At 39.5% G+C, this 17,772-nt stretch overlaps 1 protein-coding gene across 2 annotated transcripts in view; it reads left to right on the top strand.

Moving 5' to 3' along the window:
- LOC121467315 (synaptosomal-associated protein 25) overlaps window positions 1-17,772 on the top strand; it is a 461,557-nt gene that overhangs the window by 242,222 nt on the left and 201,563 nt on the right. The window lies entirely within an intron of this gene.

Genomic DNA, 17,772 nt, shown 5'->3' with positions numbered 1-17,772 from the left:
TCGAGTTAAGCAGACACAGTAAATTAAAAGCACATATGTGTTTTTTTTAAAGTTTAACATCTGTTCTTGTCACTAAAGATCAAACTTCTTAACTTTTTCGTCTTTTAACAACTATAAAGAGCAAGTTTACAAATTAGCAAAAGTCTAATTGCTGGGACAGTATTAGTTCGACCGAACAAAACAATTAGCGCCATACAGAGCAGCGCAACACACACATACCTTCACTGGTTCTGCAAATCTCCATAAAACACAACAACAAAAATTATGGAATCAAGCAAAAGCTTTCTAAACAACACATGCGCCGCAGATGACTGACTGTCCGATGCCATTCCAAATGTTGGTACTGCTAAAGGTTCAACTTCAGGAGCAGACTCAGCAGTTGTCAGCATTTGTTAAGGAGACTGAATAGTGGATCATTGATATCCATCAATGAACAATGTCAAGGCGAATTGACTTGATCTCCGATAAAGTCAAACGCGTAGTGGAACGGGCCAGCATACTGGAGTTCGAAGTGGCCGATCTGCGCACCCATAGAGAAGCGGTAGGTTGGAGAGCTACGAGCACTGCGGGACAGAGTGGGAGGAGTGGAGATCAAATTGGCCGCTCAACACATGGTAAGCTATGCAAGTAAGTTACAAATGCACAGGTACCTTACGTGGAAGGTGAAAACCTTCGAGCGCGGCTCTATCAATTGTGCTCTCACTTAAACTCAGTCCGCGGCCCACAATCCGCGATATATACCGAGCACGGAAGACACAGAATTCTACGGTTGACCCGACTATTTTGGTCAAGTTTGATAGTGCCCGAGAAGAAATTGCGTTGTTGCGGTCCGTAGGGCTTTCCGGCACGAGACAAAACAGCAACTAAGCTTACGCATGATGGGCTTCGACTCAACTGCAGCGGTTAACGTGAACGAGCAGCTCTTAGGAGAATACTACCGTATCTTTAAAGAGGCGATGCTTTTAGAGAAGCTTAAAACTCGTAACGCTGTCTTTACTCGCTGATGCGTGGCCCATGGTGCAACTATACAAGGTGGTCCCGTCAGCTCTGCCGAGGACGAAACATTTTTCAGAGATAGAAACCGTTTTCTTTCGCACGTTTGACAAACGACTGGTACAAGTAACGTCCTCAAAAGAGGCCAGCTCGTGTGTCGGGACCACCTTGTATTGTTGCACCATGGCTCAGTCCACGTCCGTTGCACTGTGCGAATGGATAAGCTCGCTCAAGAACATAAAAGCGGAACTCTCACTCTTCCCCTTTCTCTTTCAACTCCCCGAAACCTTTAAGCAAAGCAGAAACTGATCTCATCAGCTCTGCCGAGAACGATACATTTTTCAGAGACAAGCGCTAGAAAGAGAAAGCAATCGTTTAACTTTCGCACGATGGCAAATGACTGGTAAAAATAACGCCTTCAAAAGAAAGCAGCACTACTTTTTTTGTAAACGACTCTCATAAGATTGATATACGACCAAATACCTGTACCGGCTTTTTCTAAACATGATCCTTATATTCCTGAAGTATGATATTTGTTTTTTTGTTTAATGTTAAGTCATATACGTTTAGAGATTATAGGATTATAAATTATGAAGAACTGGAACTAGAGCACAATACGTGTGACTGATCAATTATTAATAAATTTCCGTATGTGAATTACCAGTTAGATCTTCTTAACAATTATATTTTGTATATGTTTGATAAATGTGTTTCTGTCAAAAAAAATATATCTAAGCCTAGACACAATCCTTGGTTCAGTCAAGATATAAGGAACATGATTCGGGACACAGCGTATAAAAAAATAGAACGCTACAAAACTGATGCCTGTCACTTGGAGTACAGGAGAGTTAGATCAGAAGAACGATAAGATCAGCTAAAATTTAACAGTTCAGTTTCTTCTATACAAGTTTGGAATGAGCTTTCAACTATAGGTGTTGAGAAGAAACAAAAATCGCGAATGAATTAACGTACCTGAAGCTAGATTTAAGAAGTACCTGAATACCTTTAGAACCTGTGATAATGTTTTAGTTTTGTAGAGTGTATTAACCAATGTGATGTATTGCAGTAAATTTAAAAAGTTAAATCTAATGCTGATGGATTAGATGTCTTAAACCTAAAATTAATAAAATTTCTCTTACATACATATTCAATACGTTTATTGACATTCCATTTCTAGCTTAAACTTTTGAGAACCTCATGCCTATTCGAATTCAACCATTTGTAGAAAATAATTTACTAAATTGTCAGAAACAATCAGGATTCAGAAAAAAAAGCAGTGGCTTGAATGCGATAACAGACATTGACAAAGGTATATGTCAAAAACTCGATAGCAACTTTTCGGACCTTGCTGGACCATAGCAAGGCATTTGACACTGTCAACCATTAAATCTTGACCACAAAATTAAAAAACATCTTTAATTTCACAAGCTCTGCAGTAAAACTACTTCAATCTTATATTTCTGGTAATATTTCAAGCGGTAGTATCGGTGGCTAATGTTTCCAGATTCAGTTTGCTGAGTTTTGTCTAACTGTGTCGTCCAATTATACGCTGATGACGTCCAATTTTATCTTAGCAAACCGTTGTCCCAAGTGAATGATTGTATCTCTGTTGGTAATAGTGTTCTCTCTGTTATTAAAAGCAAATGCATAGTGAACGCAAAAACGAAGATTCAGAAGATATGGAAAAAATAGTTGTTGTAATGCTATCGTCAGATAAGTGTTTAGACTTCGTCAATTGAACCATGTATCATATTTGTTTAAACCGATTCTCTGCTTAAATTTAAGTCAATGGATTGATCTACGGACTCCTAATTACATGCACAAAATTAGAACTTCTATGGAACCGTCACATTTATCCAGCCATTTTGCAAAGGACAAATAATTTGTTGCTTCCAAGGTTAAATATTTAAATTCAAAAAGACAAATTTTTATAAGCCCAATTTTGCTGTGGAACAAACTACCTCAAAGTATAAAATCCGTTTTTGGTAAAACAAAAAAAAATAATTTCTCTAAAATCAAACATTGTAATTAATTAAAATCAAGGTACATTTACTCTTTAAGCAAAAGCAAAAAAAAAAAGAAATAACAAAAAACATCAAAAAAAGTCATATATAGGTGTTGCGCACTTGGCGCGTTTATTTAAATTGAAATCACTAGTTGTTGTCCGTTCGCTCTTGCGAATTCTCCTCGTCTCTCGCAACCTTAGCATAAGTTAGGTTCTGGAAGAAATTATTTGAACATTAAATTTAGTGATCATTTGAACTGCACCATTTTTTAACTACTACTTCGGTCGCGTGTAGACGTGTTTTCTTAACGCTCCGGAAAAACAATAAGCCACTAAGTCGTAAACGTTCGAAAAAATTTATAACGCGAGGTTTTGCGATTCGCGATGCTAATTCGCAAATCGTAAACTAAAGTTTTAGTTAATTAATTAATTAATATAACGCTCTATCAATAAATGAGTAAGAACGTGGATCAGCGCACTCAACGCCAAAAACAACAAGACGAAGCCCGTGAAAAAATTCAGAGAGAGCAAGACAAACGTCGTCTCTCTTTGGCCCGAAGCACTGCTTATTTCTCGTTCACGAGTAATACTCTAGAACCGAAAGTGCAAGAAAGTGCAAGTTTACTGACCGCCGAAAACCAGAGAGCTAGTTCTTGATCTCCCACCCTGCTTTTCACCGCACAAACACCATGGAGTGAGCAATGCAAAACTCCAACCGAGATTCTGCTACCTAGTGCAACAACAACAGCAACTACTACGTAAACTACAACGGTCTCTGTCGCCAACAATGCAATAACGACTCCACTCTCTTCTTCTGCAGCGGGTAAAGCAACAACACAACCAAGTGCAAAAATCGGGTCAAACGGCAAAAACAAAGCTACGGTAGAAAAAATTACAAATCCGCAAGCGAGTTCGGCCATGCAGACAGGCATGGATCGCTATATTAATATTTCCAAGCGCAAGCTAACCCCCCCAAAAAAATCTGACGGCTATATGCCCAAAATAAACCGTACCAACAAAGGCCCTGAAAATCTCGGGCCATTAAATGAAAATAGATTTTCCATTCTGGCGGAGCCTGAAACAGAGTACGAAGAATTAGCCCCAAAGAAACTGAAGCCCCCACCTATCTTTATTCGGGAGAAGATCTCCAACGTCCCAGTCAATAAAATAGTTGAGCTTTTCGGGAAGGATAACTTTCATGTTATTCCGCTTATGAAAGGGAATATAAGCGAAACCAAACTTCAAACCAAAACCGAAGATGATTTCCGAGCAGTGTCGAAGTACCTAAACAATGCCAAAAAGAATTACTACAGGTACCAGCTAAAAATTGCAAGGGCTTACAAGTTGTCCTCAAGGGAATAGAACCCGATGTGACCCCCTCTGAAATTATAGAGGCTTTAAAAGAAAACGGTTTTTGCGCCAAAAATGTTATAAACATTATGAACAAAAACAAGAAGCCGCAACCACTTTTCAAGGTCGAGCTGGAGCCAGACAGCAGAACTTTGAAAAAAAAGCAGTGCACCCGATCTACAAGTTGCAGTACCTTCTGCACCGTAGGATCACAGTTGAAGAATCGCACAAACGGAACAGGCCAGTGCAATGTACAAACTGCCAGGAATACGGACACACCAGGGCTTACTGCACCCTCAGGTCAGTTTGTGTAGCTTGTGGAAACTGCCACGGCTCCGAACCCTGCCCTGCCAACAAGGGAGACTCTCTCACTAAAAAGTGTGTTAACTGCCAAGGAAACCACGCAGCAAACTACAGAGGCTGTCCAGTCTACAAGGAGATGAAAAGTCGGATGCAAAGAGCGACAACGGCACGCCAGAACATTTACATGAAATCACAAACGACACCCGAAGTTTTCTTCGCAAAAGCAGTCAGGTCATCATTTGGCCCTTCAATTACCACCAACAGCATTTCCTACGCCAGTGCTCTAAGATCAGGCACAGCTCACATAGAGCCGAAAACTGATAACATACAGCAGGCCATGGGACAGCCACAAAGTAACATGGAAACTATGATGATAACTTTGCAACAAAATATGATGGAATTTATGTCCTTCATGAAAACCACCATGCAAACTCTAATGCAAAACCAAAATATTTTGTTACAAATTCTTGCAGCTCAGCAGTCCAAATAAATTATGCCTAGCCTCCGAATAACTCTGTGGAATGCCAACGGTGTATGCCGTGAAACAAAACTCAATAACTCAATTTCTGAACGAAAATCACATCGACGTTATGTTGCTGGCAGAAACGCATCTCACCAGCAAATATAACTTTCAAATACGTGGATACACGTTCTACGGCACCGATCATCCAGATGGTAAAGCACATGGCGGAGCCGGCATCTTAATAAGAGACCGTATCAAACACCACTTTCACCAACGGTTTGTAAAAAATTATCTGCAAGCTACATCGGTAAAATTACAGTTGGGCACCAGCAACCTTGCCATTGCTGCTGCCTACTGCCCACCCCGCTTTACAGTTTCAGAAGACCAATTCATGGACTTCTACAATTCACTTGGAGAGCGATTCATAGCAGCGGGTGATTACAACGCCAAGCACACACACTGGGAATCCCGCCTTGTTACCCCCAAAGGAAGGCAACTATATAATGCACTCATCAAAACATGCAACAAACTGGACTACGTTTCACCAGGCAGTCCTACATACTGGTCAACAGATCCTAGAAAACTACCTGATTTAATTGATTTTGCTGTGACAAAAAATATTTCCCGCAATCTAATATCTGCAAAATCGCTTTTGGATCTATCATCGGACCACTCACCAGTGCTAATAACTCTTCTTCAAAGCCCGAAATTAATCGAGCACCCTTGCAGGCTGAAGTTCAAAAAGTACGTAAGTTCCCACATCGAACTAACTCCACAGCTCAACTTCAAGGAGGACATCGACTGCTATGCCAATGCACTGGAGTCTGTACTCGTCGCAGCAGCCAAAGTCTCTACACCGCAAGGGAGGGATGGGCACACACACCAACACAAAACTAACCTTGAAATCGAACAGCTTGTTTTGGAGAAAAGACGTTTTAGGCGTGCTTGGCAAACCAGCAGATCGCCATCCTCAAAACATAGTCTTAAGGAAGCTGGTCGCAGACTTACCAGGGCTCTAAGGCACGAAGAAGAAAAAGCACAACGCCAGTACATTGAGAAACTTTCACCCACCAGCACCAAGCATCCCCTGTGGAGAGCCCACCCAAATCTAAGTGCGCCGGCCGAAACAGTAATTCCCGTAAGAGACTCTTCAGGCAACTGGGCCAGAAGCGACAAAGACAGAGCTTGTACATTTGCTTTACGCCTTCGAAATGTTTTCATTCACACTACCGTCGCCGTCAATTCGAGGTGGAACTGAGACGGCGCCAATTCTGTTCCAAACAAACGAAGTTGCAAAAGTCATCAGCGAGCAATTAAAAACAAAAAAGGCCCCAGGCGGTGATCTAATAACTCCTAAGATGCTAATTGAACCCCCAAACTGTGCAGTTGAGGTAATTTGTAAACTATTTAACGGGATTACACGACTTGGCTACTTCCCAAAAAAATGGAAAAAGTCGGTAACCATAATGATCCCAAAGCCAGGAAAAGATCACACAATACCAGCCTCATATAGACCGATAAGTTTAATTTGGCTTTCGAGAAAGTCATTGTTCCCTGGCATGAGAAAGTTAACAGATTAACAACAGAAATACGAACTGCATTCGAGTCTCGGGAATACTGCAGTGCGGTATTCCTTGACGTTGTGCAGGCTTTCGACCGAGTCTAGCTCGAAGGCCTTATGCATAAAATCAGAACGTTACTACCGGAAAACACTCACAGGATACTTGAATCGTAACTTTACAACAGAGCCTTCGCCGTGAGATGCAACACTACAATATCCGACGATTACACGATAGAGGCTGGAGTTCCTCAAGGTAGCGTCCAACTCTATTTCTCCTTTACACCGCAGATATTCCCACGAACGAGCGGCTAACTACTTCTACATTCGCAGACGATACCGCGATCTTAAGTCGGTCCAAATGCCCAATTCAGGCAACAGCACAACTAGCTGATCATCTCGTGGTAGTGGAGAGGTGGTTATCAGACTGGCGTATAAAAATAAATGCGCAAAAATGTAAACACATAACGTTTACTCTTAACAGACAAACGTGTCCCCCGCTAACTCTGAATAACACGCCACTTCCACAAGCTGACGATGTAACGTACCTTGGCGTCCACCTTGACAGAAGACTTACATGGCGGAGACATATCGAAGCTAAGAAAATTAATCTAAAACTAAAATCCAATAACCTCCATTGGCTCATAAACGCTCGCTCCCCCTCTGCCTGGACTTCAAGGTTCTCCTCTACAATTCAACGCTTAAGCCAGTCTGGACTTACGGCTCCCAATTGTGGGGAAACGCGAGCAGCAGTAACATCGACATTATCCAGCGAGCACAATCAAAAATCCTGAGAACTATCACTGGGGCACCTTGGTATGTTCCGAACGACAACATCCACAGAGATCTTGGCATTCTACCCGTAAAAGATGAAATTTCAAAACAAAGTTACCGTACCGGTACCATCGACTATGCCACCGCCTAAACCTCCCCGTGTTACCCTCTTCCAAGTGGACAGTGACCGACAGCTAGCCGTTCGTTGTCCCACATAAGTTGCACATAAGAAATGCAACATCAGCACAAGGCAGGATGTTGCTAAACGACACCCACTCAGCAGAGCTCCAGAAAATACTTTGTTAGCATTTACTCACCCACACATACATAATTGTAAACACATAAAATTCTTTGGCGGAGGTTTGATTTGAATCTCAAGCCACAATAAAAATTATTCCGTTTGGAACAACCAAAGCGAACACATCAACTGTTTATATATAAACGTTAACTGAATATTGGATGAGTAAGAATCACCGTTAACTACTACCGTTACAACATACTATAACTGGCGCAGCCGGACCTATCAGCCGGAAGGAGAAAAAGGACACACATACCCGGAGAACTGAGAAGGACCGAAATGATGAAAACAATTATTTGTATAATTTATATACAACAGTAAGTTAAAATAGTGATGTGATGGGAGTGAGGTGTGTGGTGTAAATAAGAAAAGAAAGGGTGCACAAATATAATAATGATAAAATTGAAAGGCATAAAATGAAACAACAACAAAGAACATAGGCAAGAATAAATTAAATCAAATAATGTGGTGCGACGCAACCTGGCGACCTGCAACGTCATCGAACCATTTAGTTCGACGGATTGAGTTGCAAGTAAGACGTTCGAAAGTTCGATGTTGGACGCGAACATCAACCATGCAGCTTGGGAAAAGGAACCCAGGTCGCTGGGTGGATACTCTGCCTGTCAATAAATAAACAGATTATAAAAGAAATATCTATTGCAAGTGACTGTCCGCTCGTGGCTGGAATAAATGCATCGCGCAGGATTTCCAGTTAGCTTCAGCACCGTGAAAAAAAAAAAAAAAAAAAAAATAGTAAACAGACAAGGAAATCCCAAAGACCACTGCATCGCGCAAGGGTATTTGGTGAATCTCAAAGTTAAATATAATAAATTATAACACCTACAAGAAGAAATTTTGCCATATCAGAAACCACTGCATCGCGCAAGGGTGACGATTATGCAATAATAATAGAATATATATATATGTTACAAAAATACAAGGGAACCTGATACCACTGCATCGCGCAAGGGTATAGAAGGGTGAAAAGAAAATTTAAAAAAAAATAAAAGAAACAAATACACAACACTTCCAACACAGTACAAAAAATTTTTAGTAATAAAACAATTGAACAAATGATAATAACAAAATTTTACAGATAAAAGACACCGACACACACCTCACTTCTAAGGAAAAGGAATTATTAAAGACACATCAGGAAAAAGCTAAGAAAATACATAATACAATATATACATATATATCAAGATACACATATACTATATAATAAGCACAAGCAAAGAAAAAAAAAATAATAATAGTTGAAAGAGTAAACAAAAGAGAATTGTAAATGTCAAAAATTAGCAAAGTCAAAGAGTCACTTAGACCTCTGACTAGAAGTAAAGTTATAAAAAAGGCTACCAGTTTGCCAACGATAGTTGAACAGTTAAATTTTGAGCCCTCAACTTCTAGAGCAGTGCAGAACAGGGAAGCTAATACAATGACGCATCAGGACAATTTAGGAATGCAACAGGCAACATTTGAGATGTTAGGTAATGTGAAAATTTCCGACGTGATCCGGTCGATGCATGTTTTTATGGGGGAAAAAGAAAGGATAAACGAGTTCATCTTAAACGCAGAGGAGATCCTTTTAATGATTAGAGGGATGGATCAAACACCTATGGGACTAATGATCCTTAGGCAAATAAGAAATAAAATCCAAGGAAAGGCCGATGACATTTTGGTAAAATCAAATTGTGGATTAAATTGGGATGTAATTAAAAGAATTTTGATAGCCCATTTTGCAGACAAGAGGTCAGAACCTGATTTACTGAGGGAATTAAACCAGTTGGAAAATAAAAAACTAACAGTAGAATTATTTTACTCAGAGGTATCTGATGTACATAAGGCATTGTGTAATGTTACGGACAGGACAGATACGGACCCCATCGCAATTCAGGCGAAGAAAAAGTTATATGAGGAAACGTGTCTGGAGGCGTTCGTAACAGGTCTTAAAGGCAATTTAGGTAGTGCCGTGAGGGGAAGAGTTCCGAAGACGCTCTTGGAAGCATACGAGATAGCGGTTAAGGAGAGAGACATTTATTACCGGTCTAAAGAGGTACCCAGGAGCAATAATTTTAGTATGGCAGGGGGTTATAACAGGCAGAACTTTGGGTATAATAGAAACAGAGGATACAATAACAACTTTAACAGAGATAATGAAGGATATAGGCAACAAGGAGGATATAACAGGAACCCCAGGTGGAATAAAGAAGGAATTAGGAATAGAGGATATGACAATCAGTCGACCTCTAACTCTTCAGGGTATAATAAGAAGGCAATAATGCCAAAACAAGAAATTGCAGAATGCTCATCAACTGGGCCTAGAGGTGCCAAACGATGGCAGTCAGGGCAATTAAATACAGTAGAAAGAGAAGAGGAGCAGGAGTTGAATAACATTGAGGACGAGGGAAATTTTTGCCAGAATGCCTCAAAAAACAGACAGGGTATATAAGGAAGAATACCCATCAGGCGACATTACCATACGTGGTAGTTAAAGTAAATAACGAAAAAAAACTAAAATTATTAATAGATTCGGGAGCTACAAATTCGTATTTAAATCCCGCAATGGTTAGTAAAGATCAACAGCAAAAATTGAAAGAAAACCTTGTAGTTAAAACTCCAATAGGGAGTCATAAAATAAACAGTTATATAAAAGATGTCGAGCTGCAGGAAATTGCAAAAGGGGAATTGTTTGATTTCTTTTTATTCCATTTTCATTCCTGGTTTGATGGATTATTGGGAATGGACATATTAATTAAGTTAGGTGCAAGTTTAGATTTAGAAAATCTCGTATTAAGAACCAAGACAGGGACAGTTAAAGTCCATTTGAAGCCCAATAGGACCACTGACATACATATCCTGGAGGAGGCGACTAAAACAATTGTCACCTTACCAGTTTCAGTAAACAATGGTTCATTTTTGATACAAACGACACTAGTGGAAGAAGGGTTAGAAATAACCGGTGGAATTTATTATGCAAAGAAGGGACAGGCCGACCTAGAAGTTGTCAATTTCACAGGAAAAGAAAAGAAATTATACCTAGAAAAGCCGTTGGCTGTCACTGCATATGATTCCAAAGATTATGTAGAAATCGAAATGCTAAGACCATTTAAACAGGAGTATGTATGCAGGGAAATGAACACAACGGAATTAGCTGGGGGTGATGCAAGCCATGCAAAATTGGATATGTCCCATCTAAATACAGAAGAGGCGGCAAGCCTTAAAAAACTGTGTTCGGAATTTCCAAGTATTTTTCACACAAAGGGAAATCAACTGACATTTACCAATGCGGTAACTCACTCAATTCCAACAACGGACGATATTCCTATCTATAAAAAGCCATATAGGTATGGATTTAAACAAAGAGAAGAAATGAAGAATCAGATACAGGAATTGTTAGAACAGGAAGTTATTAGGCACAGTCACTCACCTTGGAGTGCACCAGTTTGGCTAGTACCAAAGAAGATGGACCTGTCAGGAAAACAAAAGTGGAGACTGGTGGTAGATTTTAGGAAGTTGAATGAGAAGACAGTGAAGGATAGGTATCCGATGCCAGTAATTGGCGAAGTACTCGATAAATTGGGAAAAGCCATGTATTTCTCGGTATTAGATTTGGCTAGCGGATACCATCAGATTGAGATGGAAAAACAGGACATTCCAAAAACAGCATTTACAACGGATAACGGGCATTTTGAATATGTAAGGATGCCATTTGGACTGACAAATGCTCCAGCGACGTTTCAAAGAGTGATGAATAACCTGATGGGAGAGTTGGTGGGCAAGATTTGTCTAGTCTACATGGATGACATAATTGTGTATTCCCCGTCCCTACAAAGTCACATGCAAGATTTGAGGACAGTTTTTAAAAGGATAAGTGGAGCAAATTTTAAACTTCAAACAGACAAATCAGAATTTTTAAAGAAGGAGATTTATTTAGGGCATGTAGTGACACAAGAAGGAGTCAGACCAAACCCAAAGAAGATTGAAGCCATAAAGCTTTTTCCTTTGCCCAAAACACCAAAGGAAATAAAGTCATTTCTTGGACTTATTGGCTATTACAGGAAATTCATAAAAGATTTTGCAAAAATAACGAAACCATTAACTAAGAGACTAAAAGGAAAACAACAGATAATCATAGATGAGGAGTATACAAAAACTTTTGAATATTGCAAGACGTTGTTATGCAATGATCCATTGTTGAGATATCCAGATTTTACAAAACCCTTCATTTTGACCACAGATGCTAGCAATTTTGCTATTGGTGCAGTGTTATCACAAGGAGCAATGGGAAGTGATCGACCAATCGCATTTGCAAGCAGAACGTTAAATGAGGCTGAAGTAAATTATTCCACAGTAGAAAAGGAAATGCTTGCCATAGTTTGGGGCATAAAACACTTCAGACCGTACTTGTTTGGTCACAAATTCACAATAGTCACAGATCATCGCCCACTAACTTGGCTCATGGGATTTAAAGAACCAAATTCCAAGTTGGTGAGGTGGAAGCTGCAACTGTTGGAATATGACTACGAGGTGACCTACAAAAAGGGGTCACAAAACGTCGTGGCAGACGCCTTGAGCAGAATTGAACTACAAGTTCACAACAGTGAATTAGAGTCAACCCAGGCTACTTGTGCGGCCCATACAAGTGAACTGGAATTAAGTTGCATTCATGTGGCAGAAAAGCCACTGAATGACTTTAATATCCAGTTAATATTTGAGGTTGGGTCGACACCAAGCAGAACAGTGGTGACACCTTTTAAGAACAAGACAAGAAGGACGATAACAGAAAAGGAGTTCACAAAAGAGGAAATTGCAAAAATTCTTAGGGAGGTGCTTAAACCATACAGGTTGTGTGCGATATACACGTCAGATGAAGTTTTTAAAAAGGTAGAAGAAGCGTTTCAGAGTTATTTTTGCAGGAGCAAACTGTATAAAGCAGTACGATGTCTTACCTTCATGCGGGAAATAACAGATATTAGTGAACAAAGAGAAGAAATAGAAAGGTATCACACCTCAGGTAATCATAGGGGAATAGATGAAACGTTTTGGAAGATGAGACGGGACATTTATTTTCCATTTATGAAAAACCGAGTAACACAGGTCATTAATGCGTGTGAAACTTGCCAGACATTGAAATATGATCGGCAACCGCAAAAGGTGGTATTTCAAAATACGGAAACCCCGTGCAAGCCACTTGATATCATTCATACGGACTTATATACAATCAACAAAAACTATGTAATAACAATAATAGACAAGTTTTCAAGGTTTGCCGTGGGATACACTATACCGGCAAGGGACAGTTTAAATATTGTTAAATCAATAAAGAAGTTCATAGGTCAGTACGGCGTTCCTAAAAAGATCATATGTGACCAAGGCGCAGAGTATGCCTCGGCACTATTCAAAGATTTCTGTAGGCAGTACGGAATTGAATTGCATGTGACGTCATTTCAACAATCGTCCAGCAATTCACCGGTTGAAAGGCTTCATTCAACACTGACAGAAATTTATAGGATAATTATGAAAACAAGGAAGGACTTAAAACTAGAAAATGAGCATGAGGAAGTTTTAGATGAAGTTTTCCTAACTTATAATAACTCAATACACTCCAGTACGAAATTGAAGCCGTTCGAATTGTTCTCGGGGAGAACACACGTTTTTGAACGGGAAATTAATTTCGATACAGAGCACGAGTACTTAAGGAAGTTAAATGCATATCAGGAGGAAATTTATAAGGAAGTTAAGAACAGGTTGGAAAGACAAAAACAGGAAAGGACGCGAAAACTCAATGAAGGAAGAGAAGAACCCATGGAGTTAGAAAAAGAGGATGTAGTTTATAGGAAGGAGAATAGAAGAAATAAGTTAACACCTAGGTTTACGGAACACACAGTAGATGAGGATAATGGGGTTACATTCGTTACAAAAAAGAAACAGAAGATACATAAATCAAAAATTAAAAAAGAAAATTAAACAAAATAAAAACTAATCAATCACGGTTACAGGTGCATATTAGTCCATGGACAGACAATGGAGGTGAAAGCACTAAAACGAGAAGAGGCGATCGTAAAAATGGAACTGGGAAAGGCAAGAGTAATGGTCGGAGCGAAGATGTTTGACCATATAATAAACTTTAAGGACTATGAAGGTAATATTGCACAGATTGAGAACGCGTTGTTAGACATGGAGAAGGTTAGATTCTCAGGTGAGGCAGTCCAGGTGGTTAAGGAAAAATTGTATCAGGTGAAGGAGAAGCTAGAAGTACTTAAACCAAGAAATAGGGTCAAAAGAGGAATTTTTAATGGATTAGGGAGCATGATAAAAATAGTTTCGGGAAATATGGACGCATATGATGAGGAGAAAATAGGAAATAGAATAAAAGAATTGAGAAATGAAACAAGGTTTCTTACAAAAGAAGCAGACGAGCAAAGAACCTTTTATCAGGAAACCTTGAGTAGGTTTACTAAAATTACTAAGCATATAAATAAGGAGCAGGAAGATATAAATTTGTTTATAAAGAATTATAAGAATAACGTATTTAGGGAACTAACACAAGAGCACAATGAAATACATATGCTCCAGCATTTGAATAGGATTAGTTACAGTATTGATTTGTTAACAGTACACTTAAACAATATTGCGGAAAGCATATTGTTAGCGAAACTTCGCATTGTGCCTAAATTCATTTTAGCAGAGACAGAATTAGAGAGGATTATACAGTTTGTAGAGAGTCAAGGGCTCAAAACTTGTTTCAAATGAACAAGTTTACGAACTAATAAATATACAGACACAAATAAATGAGACAGACATAATATTTAGGGTAAGAGCTCCAATTTTTGAGCCAAATGTTTATCAGCTATATCATGTTATACCAATTCCAATTAATGGAACTCATTTATTAATAATACCAAATTATGTAGCAATTAATAAGTATAAAATAAGTTTCTTTAACAACCAATGTTCAAAAGTTCATGAAACTTTTATTTGTGAGAGCGAAGAGTTGGGTGTTGAGACAAAAGGAAAGGAGTGCTTGAGGAAGATTTTAACGAACAAACCACCAATATGCGATTCAGTAAATCTAGAGGGAAGAGAAATGGTTTTGGCACCTGAGGATGGACACATATTCATTTTCAATGCCTTGAACTTACCTTTAAACAACACGTGTGGAGAGGATATTACAATATCAGGGGCGTTAGCAATCAAATATGCAAATTGTTCGATCGAAATAAATGGCATAAAGTATGATGGCCAAGTTATGGAACATAAAGAGGACCATATAGTACAATAAGTAAGCAGATACTTATAAATAACACTAAACAGGAGTTAAACCTAGAAGTTTTACATCTTGAGGATATGAGAAACCTCAAAAAAGTAGTGTACATGGGAAAAGTACAGGAAACACATTTTTCCGTAATATATGGTATGCTGGTGCTTCTAGCGATAACGGTACTGGCAATATGGAGAATTAGAAAAACAAAAACAATCTTCACCCCCAATGCCTTTCTTCACAATGTCGCTCTGGATATACCACAGATGTGGCCATCGCTCCATTCTAGGGGGGGGAGGAGTTACCGTACCGGTACCATCGACTATGGCACCGCCTAAACCTCCCCGTGTTACCCTCTTCCAAGTGGACAGTGACCGACAGCTAGCCGTTCGTGGTCCCACATAAGATGCACATAAGAAATGCAACATCAGCACAAGGCAGGATGTTGCTAAACGACACCCACTCAGCAGAGCTCCAGAAAATACTTTATTAGCATTTACTCACCCACACATACATAATTGTAAACACATAAAATTCTTTGGCGGAGGTTTGATTTGAATCTCAAGCCACAATAAAAATTATTCCGTTTGGAACAACCAAAGCGAACACATCAACTGTTTATATATAAACGTTAACTGAATATTGGATGAGTAAGAATCACCGTTAACTACTACCGTTACAACATACTATAACTCGTGCGTGCGGCATGTTACTGTCGCAGGGTTTATATAAAAAATATATTTAAATATTTTTTGCTGTACTTCTCTCGGAAATTAGCTTCCCTTCACTGCGTGCGATCGGTATATTACTCGCTGTTTTTTTTTAGATTTTTAGCAAGTAAATAATGTTAATTAAAATAAATATTTTACACCAACGATACCAACAAAATAAATACAAATAAACGCCATGGCAACCAAGGATATCGAAGTGCTTTAACACCAACGAGATGTTTGCATGAAAAGTATTAACCGAACTTATCGCGATTTAAAAGAAACGAAATTATCTGTGAATCCGGTTGAGTGTCGATTAGAGACTCTTAATACGCACATTGAAAATGCTTCACTATTGCAAAACCAAATAGAAGTGAAAGATACAAAAGATGTATACCGCGAAGAGTTGGAAGAGAGAGCCGTAATGACAAAGTCATTGCTGATTTCGATTTTAAATAAGTGCAAACAAAATAATATCGATAAATCCGCTCCGCCAGCAAATCGCCCGCCTTAATGCCGCCTACCGTTGCTCTCCCAACTTTTAGCGGAAAACACTCCGAATTTAAAAATTTTATAAGCCTTTTCGAAACTTTCGTTGACAAAGACGACACTTTAAATTCATTTCATTTCGTGTTTAGCTGGAGACGCTTTAGGAACAGTGAGGGCCTTTAAAGTCACTGCGGAAAATAGTCCCAAAGCCCTTGCTAGCCTGAAGCGGGTGTACCACAATGATTGTCTTATTTTTTTTTTGACAACCTATCGACACTTTTTAATTTGCAAACAATTTCCCAGCTTTCAGCTACAGCCTTGAGAATCCTCATCGAGACAGTCACAGCCATGAATGACTCCTTGCTCTCTATAGGGGAAGGTAGACGGAATAAACAGTTAGATTATACTTCGCTTCCACTTTGGAGCAAATGTGAGGGCCGCCTCAATAGGCGATACCAACATATGGTAGCGGAAGAGGCTTCCAAGCCCAAAACTATTCAGCACACCTGATCTAACCATAAAAAGCCCGCTCAGATGCTCAAAATTACAAGAGAGGACGTGTGCATGAGCTTGCGTGGCATTGGTGGAACTAAGGCCCAAGCCACCAAAAAAAAAAACACAATTGTGAGGTCGTGAGTAGGGAACAGCCAGTTGTCGTCCGATTTTTGGGTCATGAAAAATATTTCTGGTTATCATCCGGATCAAGCGGTGAACACCGGCGGGTGGATCAAGCGGTGAACACCGGCGGTTGGAGGGTGCCTAAAAATATTCAGTTGGCAAATCCATTCCTTTTCAAGCCCCAAAAAAATAGATATGCTTATTTGCGCTGATACATTCTTTGAACTTTTATCTATTGTCCAGATAAAGCAGGGTCCTGAACTTCCCATCTAACAAAACACAGTTCTCGGCTGGATAGTGTCAGGGAAATGTGCCTCTGAAAATAAAGTAAATGCTAAAACAAAGATACATCTCAGCTGCCAGGAGAAAGTGTAGGAGTCAATTGACACAACCCTGCAGAAATTTTGGTCTGTGGAGGACTTGCCACCCAAGGCTTAAGTCCATACTCCTGAGCAACAACTCTGTCAACAACACTTTAAGAAAAATACTGCGTTTAAATCTGACCCAAATACTCTTGGTTCGTCATACGAAGTTGCGAAACGTAGATTTTTTTCGCTAGAAAGGAAATTGTCAAAGGACCCTTCGCTGAAGAAGATGTATCTTGAATTCATGGAGGATTATGTTACAATGAGTCACATGTCCTCCACCAATGACAAAATTCCGAACACTCCGCACTATTTCATTCCGCACCAATGCGTTCTACGGCCACAAAGTACTTCAACTAAGTTCAGAGTAGTTTTCGATGCATCGAGCCGTACTTCCGCGCAGGTAGCGTTGAATGACATCTTAATGGTAGGCCCAACTATCCAAGAGGAGCTGTACTCGACTCTGCTTCGGTTTAGAATGCATAAGTTTGCCCTTGCGGCCGACGTCAAAAAGATGTATCGCCAAGTGATGGTGGACGAAGCTGACCGAAACTTCCAGCTCATAGTATGAAGTCAAGATCCTTC

The sequence above is a fragment of the Drosophila elegans genome, unplaced genomic scaffold (genome assembly GCF_018152505.1).
Source record: "Drosophila elegans isolate 14027-0461.03 unplaced genomic scaffold, ASM1815250v1 contig_37, whole genome shotgun sequence".
NCBI lineage: Eukaryota > Metazoa > Arthropoda > Insecta > Diptera > Drosophilidae > Drosophila > Drosophila elegans.
The sequence above is the reverse complement of the archived record's forward strand: the minus strand, read 5'-3'. Positions and strand labels throughout refer to the sequence as shown.